The sequence below is a fragment of the Aquarana catesbeiana genome, linkage group LG13, assembly GCF_042186555.1.
Source record: "Aquarana catesbeiana isolate 2022-GZ linkage group LG13, ASM4218655v1, whole genome shotgun sequence".
NCBI classification, from domain to species: Eukaryota; Metazoa; Chordata; class Amphibia; order Anura; family Ranidae; genus Aquarana; species Aquarana catesbeiana.
This window is the reverse complement of record NC_133336.1, coordinates 164,678,578-164,691,641: the sequence shown is the minus strand read 5'-3', so window position 1 is coordinate 164,691,641 and position 13,064 is coordinate 164,678,578. Positions and strand designations below refer to the sequence as shown.

The 13,064-nt window shown below is 56.5% G+C and overlaps 60 non-coding genes across 60 annotated transcripts; all 60 read right to left on the bottom strand.

The window, feature by feature from the left end:
* Nucleotides 1–31: 31 nt before the first annotated feature.
* On the bottom strand, nucleotides 32–150 carry LOC141118429 (5S ribosomal RNA). The gene has a single exon (XR_012237805.1). It is a non-coding gene; the product is annotated as a 5S ribosomal RNA (ribosomal RNA).
* A 98-nt stretch (nucleotides 151–248) lies between these two features.
* LOC141120011 (5S ribosomal RNA) lies at nucleotides 249–367 on the bottom strand. The gene has a single exon (XR_012239344.1). It is a non-coding gene; the product is annotated as a 5S ribosomal RNA (ribosomal RNA).
* Nucleotides 368–466: 99 nt separating this feature from the next.
* Nucleotides 467–585, bottom strand: LOC141118428 (5S ribosomal RNA). The gene has a single exon (XR_012237804.1). It is a non-coding gene; the product is annotated as a 5S ribosomal RNA (ribosomal RNA).
* Nucleotides 586–683: 98 nt separating this feature from the next.
* LOC141118427 (5S ribosomal RNA) lies at nucleotides 684–802 on the bottom strand. The gene has a single exon (XR_012237803.1). It is a non-coding gene; the product is annotated as a 5S ribosomal RNA (ribosomal RNA).
* Nucleotides 803–901: 99 nt separating this feature from the next.
* LOC141118426 (5S ribosomal RNA) lies at nucleotides 902–1,020 on the bottom strand. The gene has a single exon (XR_012237802.1). It is a non-coding gene; the product is annotated as a 5S ribosomal RNA (ribosomal RNA).
* A 100-nt stretch (nucleotides 1,021–1,120) lies between these two features.
* Nucleotides 1,121–1,239, bottom strand: LOC141120063 (5S ribosomal RNA). The gene has a single exon (XR_012239396.1). It is a non-coding gene; the product is annotated as a 5S ribosomal RNA (ribosomal RNA).
* Nucleotides 1,240–1,339: 100 nt separating this feature from the next.
* Nucleotides 1,340–1,458, bottom strand: LOC141118425 (5S ribosomal RNA). Its single transcript, XR_012237801.1, has one exon. It is a non-coding gene; the product is annotated as a 5S ribosomal RNA (ribosomal RNA).
* Nucleotides 1,459–1,557: 99 nt separating this feature from the next.
* LOC141118424 (5S ribosomal RNA) lies at nucleotides 1,558–1,676 on the bottom strand. Its single transcript, XR_012237800.1, has one exon. It is a non-coding gene; the product is annotated as a 5S ribosomal RNA (ribosomal RNA).
* A 98-nt stretch (nucleotides 1,677–1,774) lies between these two features.
* Nucleotides 1,775–1,893, bottom strand: LOC141118423 (5S ribosomal RNA). The gene has a single exon (XR_012237799.1). It is a non-coding gene; the product is annotated as a 5S ribosomal RNA (ribosomal RNA).
* A 99-nt stretch (nucleotides 1,894–1,992) lies between these two features.
* On the bottom strand, nucleotides 1,993–2,111 carry LOC141120260 (5S ribosomal RNA). The gene has a single exon (XR_012239585.1). It is a non-coding gene; the product is annotated as a 5S ribosomal RNA (ribosomal RNA).
* A 100-nt stretch (nucleotides 2,112–2,211) lies between these two features.
* LOC141118422 (5S ribosomal RNA) lies at nucleotides 2,212–2,330 on the bottom strand. Its single transcript, XR_012237798.1, has one exon. It is a non-coding gene; the product is annotated as a 5S ribosomal RNA (ribosomal RNA).
* A 100-nt stretch (nucleotides 2,331–2,430) lies between these two features.
* LOC141118420 (5S ribosomal RNA) lies at nucleotides 2,431–2,549 on the bottom strand. Its single transcript, XR_012237796.1, has one exon. It is a non-coding gene; the product is annotated as a 5S ribosomal RNA (ribosomal RNA).
* A 99-nt stretch (nucleotides 2,550–2,648) lies between these two features.
* On the bottom strand, nucleotides 2,649–2,767 carry LOC141118419 (5S ribosomal RNA). Its single transcript, XR_012237795.1, has one exon. It is a non-coding gene; the product is annotated as a 5S ribosomal RNA (ribosomal RNA).
* Nucleotides 2,768–2,865: 98 nt separating this feature from the next.
* On the bottom strand, nucleotides 2,866–2,984 carry LOC141118417 (5S ribosomal RNA). Its single transcript, XR_012237794.1, has one exon. It is a non-coding gene; the product is annotated as a 5S ribosomal RNA (ribosomal RNA).
* A 99-nt stretch (nucleotides 2,985–3,083) lies between these two features.
* LOC141118416 (5S ribosomal RNA) lies at nucleotides 3,084–3,202 on the bottom strand. The gene has a single exon (XR_012237793.1). It is a non-coding gene; the product is annotated as a 5S ribosomal RNA (ribosomal RNA).
* A 98-nt stretch (nucleotides 3,203–3,300) lies between these two features.
* Nucleotides 3,301–3,419, bottom strand: LOC141118415 (5S ribosomal RNA). Its single transcript, XR_012237792.1, has one exon. It is a non-coding gene; the product is annotated as a 5S ribosomal RNA (ribosomal RNA).
* Nucleotides 3,420–3,518: 99 nt separating this feature from the next.
* On the bottom strand, nucleotides 3,519–3,637 carry LOC141117892 (5S ribosomal RNA). The gene has a single exon (XR_012237285.1). It is a non-coding gene; the product is annotated as a 5S ribosomal RNA (ribosomal RNA).
* A 100-nt stretch (nucleotides 3,638–3,737) lies between these two features.
* LOC141118414 (5S ribosomal RNA) lies at nucleotides 3,738–3,856 on the bottom strand. Its single transcript, XR_012237791.1, has one exon. It is a non-coding gene; the product is annotated as a 5S ribosomal RNA (ribosomal RNA).
* Nucleotides 3,857–3,956: 100 nt separating this feature from the next.
* Nucleotides 3,957–4,075, bottom strand: LOC141118413 (5S ribosomal RNA). The gene has a single exon (XR_012237790.1). It is a non-coding gene; the product is annotated as a 5S ribosomal RNA (ribosomal RNA).
* Nucleotides 4,076–4,175: 100 nt separating this feature from the next.
* Nucleotides 4,176–4,294, bottom strand: LOC141118412 (5S ribosomal RNA). Its single transcript, XR_012237789.1, has one exon. It is a non-coding gene; the product is annotated as a 5S ribosomal RNA (ribosomal RNA).
* Nucleotides 4,295–4,392: 98 nt separating this feature from the next.
* LOC141118411 (5S ribosomal RNA) lies at nucleotides 4,393–4,511 on the bottom strand. The gene has a single exon (XR_012237787.1). It is a non-coding gene; the product is annotated as a 5S ribosomal RNA (ribosomal RNA).
* Nucleotides 4,512–4,610: 99 nt separating this feature from the next.
* Nucleotides 4,611–4,729, bottom strand: LOC141119953 (5S ribosomal RNA). Its single transcript, XR_012239286.1, has one exon. It is a non-coding gene; the product is annotated as a 5S ribosomal RNA (ribosomal RNA).
* A 98-nt stretch (nucleotides 4,730–4,827) lies between these two features.
* Nucleotides 4,828–4,946, bottom strand: LOC141118410 (5S ribosomal RNA). The gene has a single exon (XR_012237786.1). It is a non-coding gene; the product is annotated as a 5S ribosomal RNA (ribosomal RNA).
* A 99-nt stretch (nucleotides 4,947–5,045) lies between these two features.
* Nucleotides 5,046–5,164, bottom strand: LOC141118408 (5S ribosomal RNA). The gene has a single exon (XR_012237784.1). It is a non-coding gene; the product is annotated as a 5S ribosomal RNA (ribosomal RNA).
* A 100-nt stretch (nucleotides 5,165–5,264) lies between these two features.
* On the bottom strand, nucleotides 5,265–5,383 carry LOC141120557 (5S ribosomal RNA). Its single transcript, XR_012239873.1, has one exon. It is a non-coding gene; the product is annotated as a 5S ribosomal RNA (ribosomal RNA).
* Nucleotides 5,384–5,483: 100 nt separating this feature from the next.
* On the bottom strand, nucleotides 5,484–5,602 carry LOC141118407 (5S ribosomal RNA). Its single transcript, XR_012237783.1, has one exon. It is a non-coding gene; the product is annotated as a 5S ribosomal RNA (ribosomal RNA).
* Nucleotides 5,603–5,702: 100 nt separating this feature from the next.
* Nucleotides 5,703–5,821, bottom strand: LOC141118406 (5S ribosomal RNA). Its single transcript, XR_012237782.1, has one exon. It is a non-coding gene; the product is annotated as a 5S ribosomal RNA (ribosomal RNA).
* Nucleotides 5,822–5,920: 99 nt separating this feature from the next.
* On the bottom strand, nucleotides 5,921–6,039 carry LOC141118405 (5S ribosomal RNA). Its single transcript, XR_012237781.1, has one exon. It is a non-coding gene; the product is annotated as a 5S ribosomal RNA (ribosomal RNA).
* A 98-nt stretch (nucleotides 6,040–6,137) lies between these two features.
* Nucleotides 6,138–6,256, bottom strand: LOC141120427 (5S ribosomal RNA). The gene has a single exon (XR_012239748.1). It is a non-coding gene; the product is annotated as a 5S ribosomal RNA (ribosomal RNA).
* A 99-nt stretch (nucleotides 6,257–6,355) lies between these two features.
* LOC141118404 (5S ribosomal RNA) lies at nucleotides 6,356–6,474 on the bottom strand. The gene has a single exon (XR_012237780.1). It is a non-coding gene; the product is annotated as a 5S ribosomal RNA (ribosomal RNA).
* A 98-nt stretch (nucleotides 6,475–6,572) lies between these two features.
* LOC141118403 (5S ribosomal RNA) lies at nucleotides 6,573–6,691 on the bottom strand. Its single transcript, XR_012237779.1, has one exon. It is a non-coding gene; the product is annotated as a 5S ribosomal RNA (ribosomal RNA).
* Nucleotides 6,692–6,790: 99 nt separating this feature from the next.
* LOC141118402 (5S ribosomal RNA) lies at nucleotides 6,791–6,909 on the bottom strand. Its single transcript, XR_012237778.1, has one exon. It is a non-coding gene; the product is annotated as a 5S ribosomal RNA (ribosomal RNA).
* A 100-nt stretch (nucleotides 6,910–7,009) lies between these two features.
* On the bottom strand, nucleotides 7,010–7,128 carry LOC141118401 (5S ribosomal RNA). The gene has a single exon (XR_012237777.1). It is a non-coding gene; the product is annotated as a 5S ribosomal RNA (ribosomal RNA).
* A 100-nt stretch (nucleotides 7,129–7,228) lies between these two features.
* On the bottom strand, nucleotides 7,229–7,347 carry LOC141118400 (5S ribosomal RNA). Its single transcript, XR_012237776.1, has one exon. It is a non-coding gene; the product is annotated as a 5S ribosomal RNA (ribosomal RNA).
* A 99-nt stretch (nucleotides 7,348–7,446) lies between these two features.
* LOC141120454 (5S ribosomal RNA) lies at nucleotides 7,447–7,565 on the bottom strand. Its single transcript, XR_012239774.1, has one exon. It is a non-coding gene; the product is annotated as a 5S ribosomal RNA (ribosomal RNA).
* Nucleotides 7,566–7,663: 98 nt separating this feature from the next.
* Nucleotides 7,664–7,782, bottom strand: LOC141118399 (5S ribosomal RNA). Its single transcript, XR_012237775.1, has one exon. It is a non-coding gene; the product is annotated as a 5S ribosomal RNA (ribosomal RNA).
* Nucleotides 7,783–7,881: 99 nt separating this feature from the next.
* On the bottom strand, nucleotides 7,882–8,000 carry LOC141118396 (5S ribosomal RNA). Its single transcript, XR_012237773.1, has one exon. It is a non-coding gene; the product is annotated as a 5S ribosomal RNA (ribosomal RNA).
* Nucleotides 8,001–8,100: 100 nt separating this feature from the next.
* On the bottom strand, nucleotides 8,101–8,219 carry LOC141118395 (5S ribosomal RNA). The gene has a single exon (XR_012237772.1). It is a non-coding gene; the product is annotated as a 5S ribosomal RNA (ribosomal RNA).
* Nucleotides 8,220–8,319: 100 nt separating this feature from the next.
* Nucleotides 8,320–8,438, bottom strand: LOC141118394 (5S ribosomal RNA). Its single transcript, XR_012237771.1, has one exon. It is a non-coding gene; the product is annotated as a 5S ribosomal RNA (ribosomal RNA).
* Nucleotides 8,439–8,538: 100 nt separating this feature from the next.
* LOC141118393 (5S ribosomal RNA) lies at nucleotides 8,539–8,657 on the bottom strand. The gene has a single exon (XR_012237770.1). It is a non-coding gene; the product is annotated as a 5S ribosomal RNA (ribosomal RNA).
* A 100-nt stretch (nucleotides 8,658–8,757) lies between these two features.
* Nucleotides 8,758–8,876, bottom strand: LOC141118392 (5S ribosomal RNA). The gene has a single exon (XR_012237769.1). It is a non-coding gene; the product is annotated as a 5S ribosomal RNA (ribosomal RNA).
* A 99-nt stretch (nucleotides 8,877–8,975) lies between these two features.
* Nucleotides 8,976–9,094, bottom strand: LOC141118391 (5S ribosomal RNA). Its single transcript, XR_012237768.1, has one exon. It is a non-coding gene; the product is annotated as a 5S ribosomal RNA (ribosomal RNA).
* A 98-nt stretch (nucleotides 9,095–9,192) lies between these two features.
* LOC141118390 (5S ribosomal RNA) lies at nucleotides 9,193–9,311 on the bottom strand. Its single transcript, XR_012237767.1, has one exon. It is a non-coding gene; the product is annotated as a 5S ribosomal RNA (ribosomal RNA).
* A 99-nt stretch (nucleotides 9,312–9,410) lies between these two features.
* On the bottom strand, nucleotides 9,411–9,529 carry LOC141118389 (5S ribosomal RNA). Its single transcript, XR_012237766.1, has one exon. It is a non-coding gene; the product is annotated as a 5S ribosomal RNA (ribosomal RNA).
* Nucleotides 9,530–9,627: 98 nt separating this feature from the next.
* Nucleotides 9,628–9,746, bottom strand: LOC141120425 (5S ribosomal RNA). The gene has a single exon (XR_012239746.1). It is a non-coding gene; the product is annotated as a 5S ribosomal RNA (ribosomal RNA).
* Nucleotides 9,747–9,845: 99 nt separating this feature from the next.
* LOC141118388 (5S ribosomal RNA) lies at nucleotides 9,846–9,964 on the bottom strand. Its single transcript, XR_012237765.1, has one exon. It is a non-coding gene; the product is annotated as a 5S ribosomal RNA (ribosomal RNA).
* A 98-nt stretch (nucleotides 9,965–10,062) lies between these two features.
* On the bottom strand, nucleotides 10,063–10,181 carry LOC141120409 (5S ribosomal RNA). Its single transcript, XR_012239731.1, has one exon. It is a non-coding gene; the product is annotated as a 5S ribosomal RNA (ribosomal RNA).
* Nucleotides 10,182–10,280: 99 nt separating this feature from the next.
* Nucleotides 10,281–10,398, bottom strand: LOC141120567 (5S ribosomal RNA). Its single transcript, XR_012239882.1, has one exon. It is a non-coding gene; the product is annotated as a 5S ribosomal RNA (ribosomal RNA).
* A 100-nt stretch (nucleotides 10,399–10,498) lies between these two features.
* LOC141118387 (5S ribosomal RNA) lies at nucleotides 10,499–10,617 on the bottom strand. The gene has a single exon (XR_012237764.1). It is a non-coding gene; the product is annotated as a 5S ribosomal RNA (ribosomal RNA).
* Nucleotides 10,618–10,717: 100 nt separating this feature from the next.
* LOC141118385 (5S ribosomal RNA) lies at nucleotides 10,718–10,836 on the bottom strand. The gene has a single exon (XR_012237762.1). It is a non-coding gene; the product is annotated as a 5S ribosomal RNA (ribosomal RNA).
* A 100-nt stretch (nucleotides 10,837–10,936) lies between these two features.
* LOC141119393 (5S ribosomal RNA) lies at nucleotides 10,937–11,055 on the bottom strand. Its single transcript, XR_012238735.1, has one exon. It is a non-coding gene; the product is annotated as a 5S ribosomal RNA (ribosomal RNA).
* Nucleotides 11,056–11,155: 100 nt separating this feature from the next.
* Nucleotides 11,156–11,274, bottom strand: LOC141118384 (5S ribosomal RNA). Its single transcript, XR_012237761.1, has one exon. It is a non-coding gene; the product is annotated as a 5S ribosomal RNA (ribosomal RNA).
* A 99-nt stretch (nucleotides 11,275–11,373) lies between these two features.
* LOC141120037 (5S ribosomal RNA) lies at nucleotides 11,374–11,492 on the bottom strand. Its single transcript, XR_012239370.1, has one exon. It is a non-coding gene; the product is annotated as a 5S ribosomal RNA (ribosomal RNA).
* A 98-nt stretch (nucleotides 11,493–11,590) lies between these two features.
* Nucleotides 11,591–11,709, bottom strand: LOC141118383 (5S ribosomal RNA). The gene has a single exon (XR_012237760.1). It is a non-coding gene; the product is annotated as a 5S ribosomal RNA (ribosomal RNA).
* Nucleotides 11,710–11,808: 99 nt separating this feature from the next.
* On the bottom strand, nucleotides 11,809–11,927 carry LOC141118382 (5S ribosomal RNA). The gene has a single exon (XR_012237759.1). It is a non-coding gene; the product is annotated as a 5S ribosomal RNA (ribosomal RNA).
* Nucleotides 11,928–12,027: 100 nt separating this feature from the next.
* Nucleotides 12,028–12,146, bottom strand: LOC141118380 (5S ribosomal RNA). The gene has a single exon (XR_012237758.1). It is a non-coding gene; the product is annotated as a 5S ribosomal RNA (ribosomal RNA).
* A 100-nt stretch (nucleotides 12,147–12,246) lies between these two features.
* LOC141120048 (5S ribosomal RNA) lies at nucleotides 12,247–12,365 on the bottom strand. Its single transcript, XR_012239381.1, has one exon. It is a non-coding gene; the product is annotated as a 5S ribosomal RNA (ribosomal RNA).
* Nucleotides 12,366–12,465: 100 nt separating this feature from the next.
* Nucleotides 12,466–12,584, bottom strand: LOC141118379 (5S ribosomal RNA). The gene has a single exon (XR_012237757.1). It is a non-coding gene; the product is annotated as a 5S ribosomal RNA (ribosomal RNA).
* Nucleotides 12,585–12,682: 98 nt separating this feature from the next.
* LOC141118378 (5S ribosomal RNA) lies at nucleotides 12,683–12,801 on the bottom strand. The gene has a single exon (XR_012237756.1). It is a non-coding gene; the product is annotated as a 5S ribosomal RNA (ribosomal RNA).
* A 99-nt stretch (nucleotides 12,802–12,900) lies between these two features.
* LOC141118377 (5S ribosomal RNA) lies at nucleotides 12,901–13,019 on the bottom strand. The gene has a single exon (XR_012237755.1). It is a non-coding gene; the product is annotated as a 5S ribosomal RNA (ribosomal RNA).
* Between the last annotated feature and the right edge of the window lie 45 nt (nucleotides 13,020–13,064).

Sequence of the window (13,064 nt, the reverse complement as noted above, 5' to 3'; positions counted from 1 at the left end):
GGGCAAGTCCAGAACGCCCCCCAAAAAAAGAAGCCTACGGCACCTGGTATTCCCAGGCGGTCTCCCATCCAGGTACTAACCAGGCCCGACCCTGCTTAGCCTCCGAGATCAGACGAGATCGGGCGCTTTCAGGGTGATGTGGCCGTAGGCGATCTCTTACGGCACGCTCAACCCTCTTGACTTTGGCGGCACCAAGATGGGAAACGAGGAAAAAAACAGGGCAAGTCCAGAACTCCAAGAAAAAGAGAAGCCTACGGCACCTGGTATTCCCAGGCGGTCTCCCAGCCAGGTACTAACCAGGCCCGACCCTGCTTAGCCTCCGAGATCAGACGAGATCGGGCGCTTTCAGGGTGATGTGGCCGTAGGCGATCTCTTACGGCACGCTCAACCCTCTTGACTTTGGCGGCGCCAAGATGGGAAACGAGGAAAAAAAACAGGGCAAGTCCAGAAATCCAAGAAAAAAAGAAGCCTACGGCACCTGGTATTCCCAGGCGGTCTCCCATCCAGGTACTAACCAGGCCCGACCCTGCTTAGCCTCCGAGATCAGACGAGATCGGGCGCTTTCAGGGTGATGTGGCCGTAGGCGATCTCTTACGGCACGCTCAACCCTCTTGACTTTGGCGGCACCAAGATGGGAAACGAGGAAAAAAACAGGGCAAGTCCAGAACTCCAAGAAAAAAAGAAGCCTACGGCACCTGGTATTCCCAGGCGGTCTCCCATCCAGGTACTAACCAGGCCCGACCCTGCTTAGCCTCCGAGATCAGACGAGATCGGGCGCTTTCAGGGTGATGTGGCCGTAGGCGATCTCTTACGGCACGCTCAACCCTCTTGACTTTGGCGGCGCCAAGATGGGAAACGAGGAAAAAAAACAGGGCAAGTCCAGAAATCCAAGAAAAAAAGAAGCCTACGGCACCTGGTATTCCCAGGCGGTCTCCCATCCAGGTACTAACCAGGCCCGACCCTGCTTAGCCTCCGAGATCAGACGAGATCGGGCGCTTTCAGGGTGATGTGGCCGTAGGCGATCTCTAACGGCACGCTCAACCCTCTTGACCTTGGCGGCGCCAAGATGGGAAACGAGGAAAAAAAACAGGGCAAGTCCAGAACGCCCCCCAAAAAAAGAAGCCTACGGCACCTGGTATTCCCAGGCGGTCTCCCATCCAGGTACTAACCAGGCCCGACCCTGCTTGGCCTCCGAGATCAGACGAGATCGGGCGCTTTCAGGGTGATGTGGCCGTAGGCGATCTCTAACGGCACGCTCAACCCTCTTGACCTTGGCGGCGCCAAGATGGGAAACGAGGAAAAAAAACAGGGCAAGTCCAGAACTCCCCCAAAAAAAAGAAGCCTACGGCACCTGGTATTCCCAGGCGGTCTCCCATCCAGGTACTAACCAGGCCCGACCCTGCTTAGCCTCCGAGATCAGACGAGATCGGGCGCTTTCAGGGTGATGTGGCCGTAGGCGATCTCTTACGGCACGCTCAACCCTCTTGACTTTGGCGGCGCCAAGATGGGAAACGAGGAAAAAAAACAGGGCAAGTCCAGAACTCCAAGAAAAAAAGGAGCCTACGGCACCTGGTATTCCCAGGCGGTCTCCCATCCAGGTACTAACCAGGCCCGACCCTGCTTAGCCTCCGAGATCAGACGAGATCGGGCGCTTTCAGGGTGATGTGGCCGTAGGCGATCTCTTACGGCACGCTCAACCCTCTTGACTTTGGCGGCACCAAGATGGGAAACGAGGAAAAAAACAGGGCAAGTCCAGAACTCCAAGAAAAAAAGAAGCCTACGGCACCTGGTATTCCCAGGCGGTCTCCCATCCAGGTACTAACCAGGCCCGACCCTGCTTAGCCTCCGAGATCAGACGAGATCGGGCGCTTTCAGGGTGATGTGGCCGTAGGCGATCTCTAACGGCACGCTCAACCCTCTTGACCTTGGCGGCGCCAAGATGGGAAACGAGGAAAAAAAACAGGGCAAGTCCAGAAATCCAAGAAAAAAAGAAGCTTACGGCACCTGGTATTCCCAGGCGGTCTCCCATCCAGGTACTAACCAGGCCCGACCCTGCTTAGCCTCCGAGATCAGACGAGATCGGGCGCTTTCAGGGTGATGTGGCCGTAGGCGATCTCTAACGGCACGCTCAACCCTCTTGACCTTGGCGGCGCCAAGATGGGAAACGAGGAAAAAAAACAGGGCAAGTCCAGAACGCCCCCCAAAAAAAGAAGCCTACGGCACCTGGTATTCCCAGGCGGTCTCCCATCCAGGTACTAACCAGGCCCGACCCTGCTTAGCCTCCGAGATCAGACGAGATCGGGCGCTTTCAGGGTGATGTGGCCGTAGGCGATCTCTAACGGCACGCTCAACCCTCTTGACCTTGGCGGCGCCAAGATGGGAAACGAGGAAAAAAAACAGGGCAAGTCCAGAACTCCCCCAAAAAAAAGAAGCCTACGGCACCTGGTATTCCCAGGCGGTCTCCCATCCAGGTACTAACCAGGCCCGACCCTGCTTAGCCTCCGAGATCAGACGAGATCGGGCGCTTTCAGGGTGATGTGGCCGTAGGCGATCTCTAACGGCACGCTCAACCCTCTTGACCTTGGCGGCGCCAAGATGGGAAACGAGGAAAAAAACAGGGCAAGGCCAGAACTCCCCCAAAAAAAAGAAGCCTACGGCACCTGGTATTCCCAGGCGGTCTCCCATCCAGGTACTAACCAGGCCCGACCCTGCTTAGCCTCCGAGATCAGACGAGATCGGGCGCTTTCAGGGTGATGTGGCCGTAGGCGATCTCTTACGGCACGCTCAACCCTCTTGACTTTGGCGGCACCAAGGTGGGAAACGAGGAAAAAAACAGGGCAAGTCCAGAACTCCAAGAAAAAAAGAAGCCTACGGCACCTGGTATTCCCAGGCGGTCTCCCATCCAGGTACTAACCAGGCCCGACCCTGCTTAGCCTCCGAGATCAGACGAGATCGGGCGCTTTCAGGGTGATGTGGCCGTAGGCGATCTCTAACGGCACGCTCAACCCTCTTGACCTTGGCGGCGCCAAGATGGGAAACGAGGAAAAAAAACAGGGCAAGTCCAGAAATCCAAGAAAAAAAGAAGCCTACGGCACCTGGTATTCCCAGGCGGTCTCCCATCCAGGTACTAACCAGGCCCGACCCTGCTTAGCCTCCGAGATCAGACGAGATCGGGCGCTTTCAGGGTGATGTGGCCGTAGGCGATCTCTTACGGCACGCTCAACCCTCTTGACTTTGGCGGCACCAAGATGGGAAACGAGGAAAAAAACAGGGCAAGTCCAGAACTCCAAGAAAAAAAGAAGCCTACGGCACCTGGTATTCCCAGGCGGTCTCCCATCCAGGTACTAACCAGGCCCGACCCTGCTTAGCCTCCGAGATCAGACGAGATCGGGCGCTTTCAGGGTGATGTGGCCGTAGGCGATCTCTTACGGCACGCTCAACCCTCTTGACTTTGGCGGCGCCAAGATGGGAAACGAGGAAAAAAAACAGGGCAAGTCCAGAAATCCAAGAAAAAAAGAAGCCTACGGCACCTGGTATTCCCAGGCGGTCTCCCATCCAAGTACTAACCAGGCCCGACCCTGCTTAGCCTCCGAGATCAGACGAGATCGGGCGCTTTCAGGGTGATGTGGCCGTAGGCGATCTCTAACGGCACGCTCAACCCTCTTGACCTTGGCGGCGCCAAGATGGGAAACGAGGAAAAAAAACAGGGCAAGTCCAGAACGCCCCCCAAAAAAAGAAGCCTACGGCACCTGGTATTCCCAGGCGGTCTCCCATCCAGGTACTAACCAGGCCCGACCCTGCTTAGCCTCCGAGATCAGACGAGATCGGGCGCTTTCAGGGTGATGTGGCCGTAGGCGATCTCTAACGGCACGCTCAACCCTCTTGACCTTGGCGGCGCCAAGATGGGAAACGAGGAAAAAAAACAGGGCAAGTCCAGAACTCCCCCAAAAAAAAGAAGCCTACGGCACCTGGTATTCCCAGGCGGTCTCCCATCCAGGTACTAACCAGGCCCGACCCTGCTTAGCCTCCGAGATCAGACGAGATCGGGCGCTTTCAGGGTGATGTGGCCGTAGGCGATCTCTAACGGCACGCTCAACCCTCTTGACCTTGGCGGCGCCAAGATGGGAAACGAGGAAAAAAAACAGGGCAAGTCCAGAACGCCCCCCAAAAAAAGAAGCCTACGGCACCTGGTATTCCCAGGCGGTCTCCCATCCAGGTACTAACCAGGCCCGACCCTGCTTAGCCTCCGAGATCAGACGAGATCGGGCGCTTTCAGGGTGATGTGGCCGTAGGCGATCTCTTACGGCACGCTCAACCCTCTTGACTTTGGCGGCACCAAGATGGGAAACGAGGAAAAAAACAGGGCAAGTCCAGAACTCCAAGAAAAAGAGAAGCCTACGGCACCTGGTATTCCCAGGCGGTCTCCCATCCAGGTACTAACCAGGCCCGACCCTGCTTAGCCTCCGAGATCAGACGAGATCGGGCGCTTTCAGGGTGATGTGGCCGTAGGCGATCTCTTACGGCACGCTCAACCCTCTTGACTTTGGCGGCGCCAAGATGGGAAACGAGGAAAAAAAACAGGGCAAGTCCAGAAATCCAAGAAAAAAAGAAGCCTACGGCACCTGGTATTCCCAGGCGGTCTCCCATCCAGGTACTAACCAGGCCCGACCCTGCTTAGCCTCCGAGATCAGACGAGATCGGGCGCTTTCAGGGTGATGTGGCCATAGGCGATCTCTTACGGCACGCTCAACCCTCTTGACTTTGGCGGCACCAAGATGGGAAACGAGGAAAAAAACAGGGCAAGTCCAGAACTCCAAGAAAAAAAGAAGCCTACGGCACCTGGTATTCCCAGGCGGTCTCCCATCCAGGTACTAACCAGGCCCGACCCTGCTTAGCCTCCGAGATCAGACGAGATCGGGCGCTTTCAGGGTGATGTGGCCGTAGGCGATCTCTTACGGCACGCTCAACCCTCTTGACTTTGGCGGCGCCAAGATGGGAAACGAGGAAAAAAAACAGGGCAAGTCCAGAACTCCAAGAAAAAAAGAAGCCTACGGCACCTGGTATTCCCAGGCGGTCTCCCATCCAGGTACTAACCAGGCCCGACCCTGCTTAGCCTCCGAGATCAGACGAGATCGGGCGCTTTCAGGGTGATGTGGCCGTAGGCGATCTCTAACGGCACGCTCAACCCTCTTGACCTTGGCGGCGCCAAGATGGGAAACGAGGAAAAAAAACAGGGCAAGTCCAGAACGCCCCCCAAATAAAGAAGCCTACGGCACCTGGTATTCCCAGGCGGTCTCCCATCCAGGTACTAACCAGGCCCGACCCTGCTTAGCCTCCGAGATCAGACGAGATTGGGCGCTTTCAGGGTGATGTGGCCGTAGCCGATCTCTAACGGCACGCTCAACCCTCTTGACCTTGGCGGCGCCAAGATGGGAAACGAGGAAAAAAAACAGGGCAAGTCCAGAACGCCCCCCAAAAAAAGAAGCCTACGGCACCTGGTATTCCCAGGCGGTCTCCCATCCAGGTACTAACCAGGCCCGACCCTGCTTAGCCTCCGAGATCAGACGAGATCGGGCGCTTTCAGGGTGATGTGGCCGTAGGCGATCTCTAACGGCACGCTCAACCCTCTTGACCTTGGCGGCGCCAAGATGGGAAACGAGGAAAAAAAACAGGGCAAGTCCAGAACTCCCCCAAAAAAAAGAAGCCTACGGCACCTGGTATTCCCAGGCGGTCTCCCATCCAGGTACTAACCAGGCCCGACCCTGCTTAGCCTCCGAGATCAGACGAGATCGGGCGCTTTCAGGGTGATGTGGCCGTAGGCGATCTCTAACGGCACGCTCAACCCTCTTGACCTTGGCGGCGCCAAGATGGGAAACGAGGAAAAAAACAGGGCAAGGCCAGAACTCCCCCAAAAAAAAGAAGCCTACGGCACCTGGTATTCCCAGGCGGTCTCCCATCCAGGTACTAACCAGGCCCGACCCTGCTTAGCCTCCGAGATCAGACGAGATCGGGCGCTTTCAGGGTGATGTGGCCGTAGGCGATCTCTTACGGCACGCTCAACCCTCTTGACTTTGGCGGCACCAAGGTGGGAAACGAGGAAAAAAACAGGGCAAGTCCAGAACTCCAAGAAAAAAAGAAGCCTACGGCATCTGGTATTCCCAGGCGGTCTCCCATCCAGGTACTAACCAGGCCCGACCCTGCTTAGCCTCCGAGATCAGACGAGATCGGGCGCTTTCAGGGTGATGTGGCCGTAGGCGATCTCTAACGGCACGCTCAACCCTCTTGACCTTGGCGGCGCCAAGATGGGAAACGAGGAAAAAAAACAGGGCAAGTCCAGAAATCCAAGAAAAAAAGAAGCCTACGGCACCTGGTATTCCCAGGCGGTCTCCCATCCAGGTACTAACCAGGCCCGACCCTGCTTAGCCTCCGAGATCAGACGAGATCGGGCGCTTTCAGGGTGATGTGGCCGTAGGCGATCTCTTACGGCACGCTCAACCCTCTTGACTTTGGCGGCACCAAGATGGGAAACGAGGAAAAAAACAGGGCAAGTCCAGAACTCCAAGAAAAAAAGAAGCCTACGGCACCTGGTATTCCCAGGCGGTCTCCCATCCAGGTACTAACCAGGCCCGACCCTGCTTAGCCTCCGAGATCAGACGAGATCGGGCGCTTTCAGGGTGATGTGGCCGTAGGCGATCTCTTACGGCACGCTCAACCCTCTTGACTTTGGCGGCGCCAAGATGGGAAACGAGGAAAAAAAACAGGGCAAGTCCAGAAATCCAAGAAAAAAAGAAGCCTACGGCACCTGGTATTCCCAGGCGGTCTCCCATCCAGGTACTAACCAGGCCCGACCCTGCTTAGCCTCCGAGATCAGACGAGATCGGGCGCTTTCAGGGTGATGTGGCCGTAGGCGATCTCTAACGGCACGCTCAACCCTCTTGACCTTGGCGGCGCCAAGATGGGAAACGAGGAAAAAAAACAGGGCAAGTCCAGAACGCCCCCCAAAAAAAGAAGCCTACGGCACCTGGTATTCCCAGGCGGTCTCCCATCCAGGTACTAACCAGGCCCGACCCTGCTTAGCCTCCGAGATCAGACGAGATCGGGCGCTTTCAGGGTGATGTGGCCGTAGGCGATCTCTAACGGCACGCTCAACCCTCTTGACCTTGGCGGCGCCAAGATGGGAAATGAGGAAAAAAAACAGGGCAAGTCCAGAACTCCCCCAAAAAAAAGAAGCCTACGGCACCTGGTATTCCCAGGCGGTCTCCCATCCAGGTACTAACCAGGCCCGACCCTGCTTAGCCTCCGAGATCAGACGAGATCGGGCGCTTTCAGGGTGATGTGGCCGTAGGCGATCTCTTACGGCACGCTCAACCCTCTTGACTTTGGCGGCGCCAAGATGGGAAACGAGGAAAAAAAACAGGGCAAGTCCAGAAATCCAAGAAAAAAAGAAGCCTACGGCACCTGGTATTCCCAGGCGGTCTCCCATCCAGGTACTAACCAGGCCCGACCCTGCTTAGCCTCCGAGATCAGACGAGATTGGGCGCTTTCAGGGTGATGTGGCCGTAGGCGATCTCTTACGGCACGCTCAACCCTCTTGACTTTGGCGGCACCAAGATGGGAAACGAGGAAAAAAACAAGGCAAGTCCAGAACTCCAAGAAAAAAAGAAGCCTACGGCACCTGGTATTCCCAGGCGGTCTCCCATCCAGGTACTAACCAGGCCCGACCCTGCTTAGCCTCCGAGATCAGACGAGATCGGGCGCTTTCAGGGTGATGTGGCCGTAGGCGATCTCTTACGGCACGCTCAACCCTCTTGACTTTGGCGGCGCCAAGATGGGAAACGAGGAAAAAAAACAGGGCAAGTCCAGAAATCCAAGAAAAAAAGAAGCCTACGGCACCTGGTATTCCCAGGCGGTCTCCCATCCAGGTACTAACCAGGCCCGACCCTGCTTAGCCTCCGAGATCAGACGAGATCGGGCGCTTTCAGGGTGATGTGGCCGTAGGCGATCTCTAACAGCACGCTCAACCCTCTTGACCTTGGCGGCGCCAAGATGGGAAACGAGGAAAAAAAACAGGGCAAGTCCAGAACGCCCCCCAAAAAAAGAAGCCTACGGCACCTGGTATTCCCAGGCGGTCTCCCATCCAGGTACTAACCAGGCCCGACCCTGCTTAGCCTCCGAGATCAGACGAGATCGGGCGCTTTCAGGGTGATGTGGCCGTAGGCGATCTCTAATGGCACGCTCAACCCTCTTGACCTTGGCGGCGCCAAGATGGGAAACGAGGAAAAAAAACAGGGCAAGTCCAGAACTCCCCCAAAAAAAAGAAGCCTACGGCACCTGGTATTCCCAGGCGGTCTCCCATCCAGGTACTAACCAGGCCCGACCCTGCTTAGCCTCCGAGATCAGACGAGATCGGGCGCTTTCAGGGTGATGTGGCCGTAGGCGATCTCTAACGGCACGCTCAACCCTCTTGACCTTGGCGGCGCCAAGATGGGAAACGAGGAAAAAAAACAGGGCAAGTCCAGAACGCCCCCCAAAAAAAGAAGCCTACGGCACCTGGTATTCCCAGGCGGTCTCCCATCCAGGTACTAACCAGGCCCGACCCTGCTTAGCCTCCGAGATCAGACGAGATCGGGCGCTTTCAGGGTGATGTGGCCGTAGGCGATCTCTAACGGCACGCTCAACCCTCTTGACCTTGGCGGCGCCAAGATGGGAAACGAGGAAAAAAAACAGGGCAAGTCCAGAACTCCCCCAAAAAAAAGAAGCCTACGGCACCTGGTATTCCCAGGCGGTCTCCCATCCAGGTACTAACCAGGCCCGACCCTGCTTAGCCTCCGAGATCAGACGAGATCGGGCGCTTTCAGGGTGATGTGGCCGTAGGCGATCTCTTACGGCACGCTCAACCCTCTTGACTTTGGCGGCGCCAAGATGGGAAACGAGGAAAAAAAACAGGGCAAGTCCAGAAATCCAAGAAAAAAAGAAGCCTACGGCACCTGGTATTCCCAGGCGGTCTCCCATCCAGGTACTAACCAGGCCCGACCCTGCTTAGCCTCCGAGATCAGACGAGATCGGGCGCTTTCAGGGTGATGTGGCCGTAGGCGATCTCTTACGGCACGCTCAACCCTCTTGACTTTGGCGGCACCAAGATGGGAAACGAGGAAAAAAACAGGGCAAGTCCAGAACTCCAAGAAAAAAAGAAGCCTACGGCACCTGGTATTCCCAGGCGGTCTCCCATCCAGGTACTAACCAGGCCCGACCCTGCTTAGCCTCCGAGATCAGACGAGATCGGGCGCTTTCAGGGTGATGTGGCCGTAGGCGATCTCTTACGGCACGCTCAACCCTCTTGACTTTGGCGGCGCCAAGATGGGAAACGAGGAAAAAAAACAGGGCAAGTCCAGAAATCCAAGAAAAAAAGAAGCCTACGGCACCTGGTATTCCCAGGCGGTCTCCCATCCAGGTACTAACCAGGCCCGACCCTGCTTAGCCTCCGAGATCAGACGAGATCGGGCGCTTTCAGGGTGATGTGGCCGTAGGCGATCTCTTACGGCACGCTCAACCCTCTTGACTTTGGCGGCACCAAGGTGGGAAACGAGGAAAAAAACAGGGCAAGTCCAGAACTCCAAGAAAAAAAGAAGCCTACGGCATCTGGTATTCCCAGGCGGTCTCCCATCCAGGTACTAACCAGGCCCGACCCTGCTTAGCCTCCGAGATCAGACGAGATCGGGCGCTTTCAGGGTGATGTGGCCGTAGGCGATCTCTAACGGCACGCTCAACCCTCTTGACCTTGGCGGCGCCAAGATGGGAAACGAGGAAAAAAAACAGGGCAAGTCCAGAAATCCAAGAAAAAAAGAAGCCTACGGCACCTGGTATTCCCAGGCGGTCTCCCATCCAGGTACTAACCAGGCCCGACCCTGCTTAGCCTCCGAGATCAGACGAGATCGGGCGCTTTCAGGGTGATGTGGCCGTAGGCGATCTCTTACGGCACGCTCAACCCTCTTGACTTTGGCGGCACCAAGATGGGAAACGAGGAAAAAAACAGGGCAAGTCCAGAACTCCAAGAAAAAAAGAAGCCTACCGCACCTGGTATTCCCAGGCGGTCTCCCATCCAGGTACTAACCAGGCCCGACCCTGCTTAGCCTCCGAGATCAGACGAGATCGGGCGCTTTCAGGGTGATGTGGCCGTAGGCGATCTCTTACGGCACGCTCAACCCTCTTGACTTTGGCGGCGCCAAGATGGGAAACGAGGAAAAAAAACAGGGCAAGTCCAGAAATCCAAGAAAAAAAGAAGCCTACGGCACCTGGTATTCCCAGGCGGTCTCCCATCCAGGTACTAACCAGGCCCGACCCTGTTTGCCTCCGAGATCAGACGAGATCGGGCGCTTTCAGGGTGATGTGGCCGTAGGCGATCTCTAACGGCACGCTCAACCCTCTTGACCTTGGCGGCGCCAAGATGGGAAACGAGGAAAAAAAACAGGGCAAGTCCAGAACGCCCCCCAAAAAAAGAAGCCTACGGCACCTGGTATTCCCAGGCGGTCTCCCATCCAGGTACTAACCAGGCCCGACCCTGCTTAGCCTCCGAGATCAGACGAGATCGGGCGCTTTCAGGGTGATGTGGCCGTAGGCGATCTCTAACGGCACGCTCAACCCTCTTGACCTTGGCGGCGCCAAGATGGGAAACGAGGAAAAAAAACAGGGCAAGTCCAGAACTCCCCCAAAAAAAAGAAGCCTACGGCACCTGGTATTCCCAGGCGGTCTCCCATCCAGGTACTAACCAGGCCCGACCCTGCTTAGCCTCCGAGATCAGACGAGATCGGGCGCTTTCAGGGTGATGTGGCCGTAGGCGATCTCTAACGGCACGCTCAACCCTCTTGACCTTGGCGGCGCCAAGATGGGAAACGAGGAAAAAAAACAGGGCAAGTCCAGAACGCCCCCCAAAAAAAGAAGCCTACGGCACCTGGTATTCCCAGGCGGTCTCCCATCCAGGTACTAACCAGGCCCGACCCTGCTTAGCCTCCGAGATCAGACGAGATCGGGTGCTTTCAGGGTGATGTGGCCGTAGGCGATCTCTAACGGCACGCTCAACCCTCTTGACCTTGGCGGCGCCAAGATGGGAAACGAGGAAAAAAAACAGGGCAAGTCCAGAACTCCCCCAAAAAAAAGAAGCCTACGGCACCTGGTATTCCCAGGCGGTCTCCCATCCAGGTACTAACCAGGCCCGACCCTGCTTAGCCTCCGAGATCAGACGAGATCGGGCGCTTTCAGGGTGATGTGGCCGTAGGCGATCTCTTACGGCACGCTCAACCCTCTTGACTTTGGCGGCGCCAAGATGGGAAACGAGGAAAAAAAACAGGGCAAGTCCAGAAATCCAAGAAAAAAAGAAGCCTACGGCACCTGGTATTCCCAGGCGGTCTCCCATCCAGGTACTAACCAGGCCCGACCCTGCTTAGCCTCCGAGATCAGACGAGATCGGGCACTTTCAGGGTGATGTGGCCGTAGGCGATCTCTTACGGCACGCTCAACCCTCTTGACTTTGGCGGCACCAAGATGGGAAATGAGGAAAAAAACAAGGCAAGTCCAGAACTCCAAGAAAAAAAGAAGCCTACGGCACCTGGTATTCCCAGGCGGTCTCCCATCCAGGTACTAACCAGGCCCGACCCTGCTTAGCCTCCGAGATCAGACGAGATCGGGCGCTTTCAGGGTGATGTGGCCGTAGGCGATCTCTTACGGCACGCTCAACCCTCTTGACTTTGGCGGCGCCAAGATGGGAAACGAGGAAAAAAAACAGGGCAAGTCCAGAAATCCAAGAAAAAAAGAAGCCTACGGCACCTGGTATTCCCAGGCGGTCTCCCATCCAGGTACTAACCAGGCCCGACCCTGCTTAGCCTCCGAGATCAGACGAGATCGGGCGCTTTCAGGGTGATGTGGCCGTAGGCGATCTCTAACAGCACGCTCAACCCTCTTGACCTTGGCGGCGCCAAGATGGGAAACGAGGAAAAAAAACAGGGCAAGTCCAGAACGCCCCCCAAAAAAAGAAGCCTACGGCACCTGGTATTCCCAGGCGGTCTCCCATCCAGGTACTAACCAGGCCCGACCCTGCTTAGCCTCCGAGATCAGACGAGATCGGGCGCTTTCAGGGTGATGTGGCCGTAGGCGATCTCTAACGGCACGCTCAACCCTCTTGACCTTGGCGGCGCCAAGATGGGAAACGAGGAAAAAAAACAGGGCAAGTCCAGAACTCCCCCAAAAAAAAGAAGCCTACGGCACCTGGTATTCCCAGGCGGTCAACCATCCAGGTACTAACCAGGCCCGACCCTGCTTAGCCTCCGAGATCAGACGAGATCGGGCGCTTTCAGGGTGATGTGGCCGTAGGCGATCTCTAACGGCACGCTCAACCCTCTTGACCTTGGCGGCGCCAAGATGGGAAACGAGGAAAAAAAACAGGGCAAGTCCAGAACGCCCCCCAAAAAAAGAAGCCTACGGCACCTGGTATTCCCAGGCGGTCTCCCATCCAGGTACTAACCAGGCCCGACCCTGCTTAGCCTCCGAGATCAGACGAGATCGGGCGCTTTCAGGGTGATGTGGCCGTAGGCGATCTCTTACGGCACGCTCAACCCTCTTGACTTTGGCGGCACCAAGATGGGAAACGAGGAAAAAAACAGGGCAAGTCCAGAACTCCAAGAAAAAGAGAAGCCTACGGCACCTGGTATTCCCAGGCGGTCTCCCATCCAGGTACTAACCAGGCCCGACCCTGCTTAGCCTCCGAGATCAGACGAGATCGGGCGCTTTCAGGGTGATGTGGCCGTAGGCGATCTCTTACGGCACGCTCAACCCTCTTGACTTTGGCGGCGCCAAGATGGGAAACGAGGAAAAAAAACAGGGCAAGTCCAGAAATCCAAGAAAAAAAGAAGCCTACGGCACCTGGTATTCCCAGGCGGTCTCCCATCCAGGTACTAACCAGGCCCGACCCTGCTTAGCCTCCGAGATCAGACGAGATCGGGCGCTTTCAGGGTGATGTGGCCGTAGGCGATCTCTTACGGCACGCTCAACCCTCTTGACTTTGGCGGCACCAA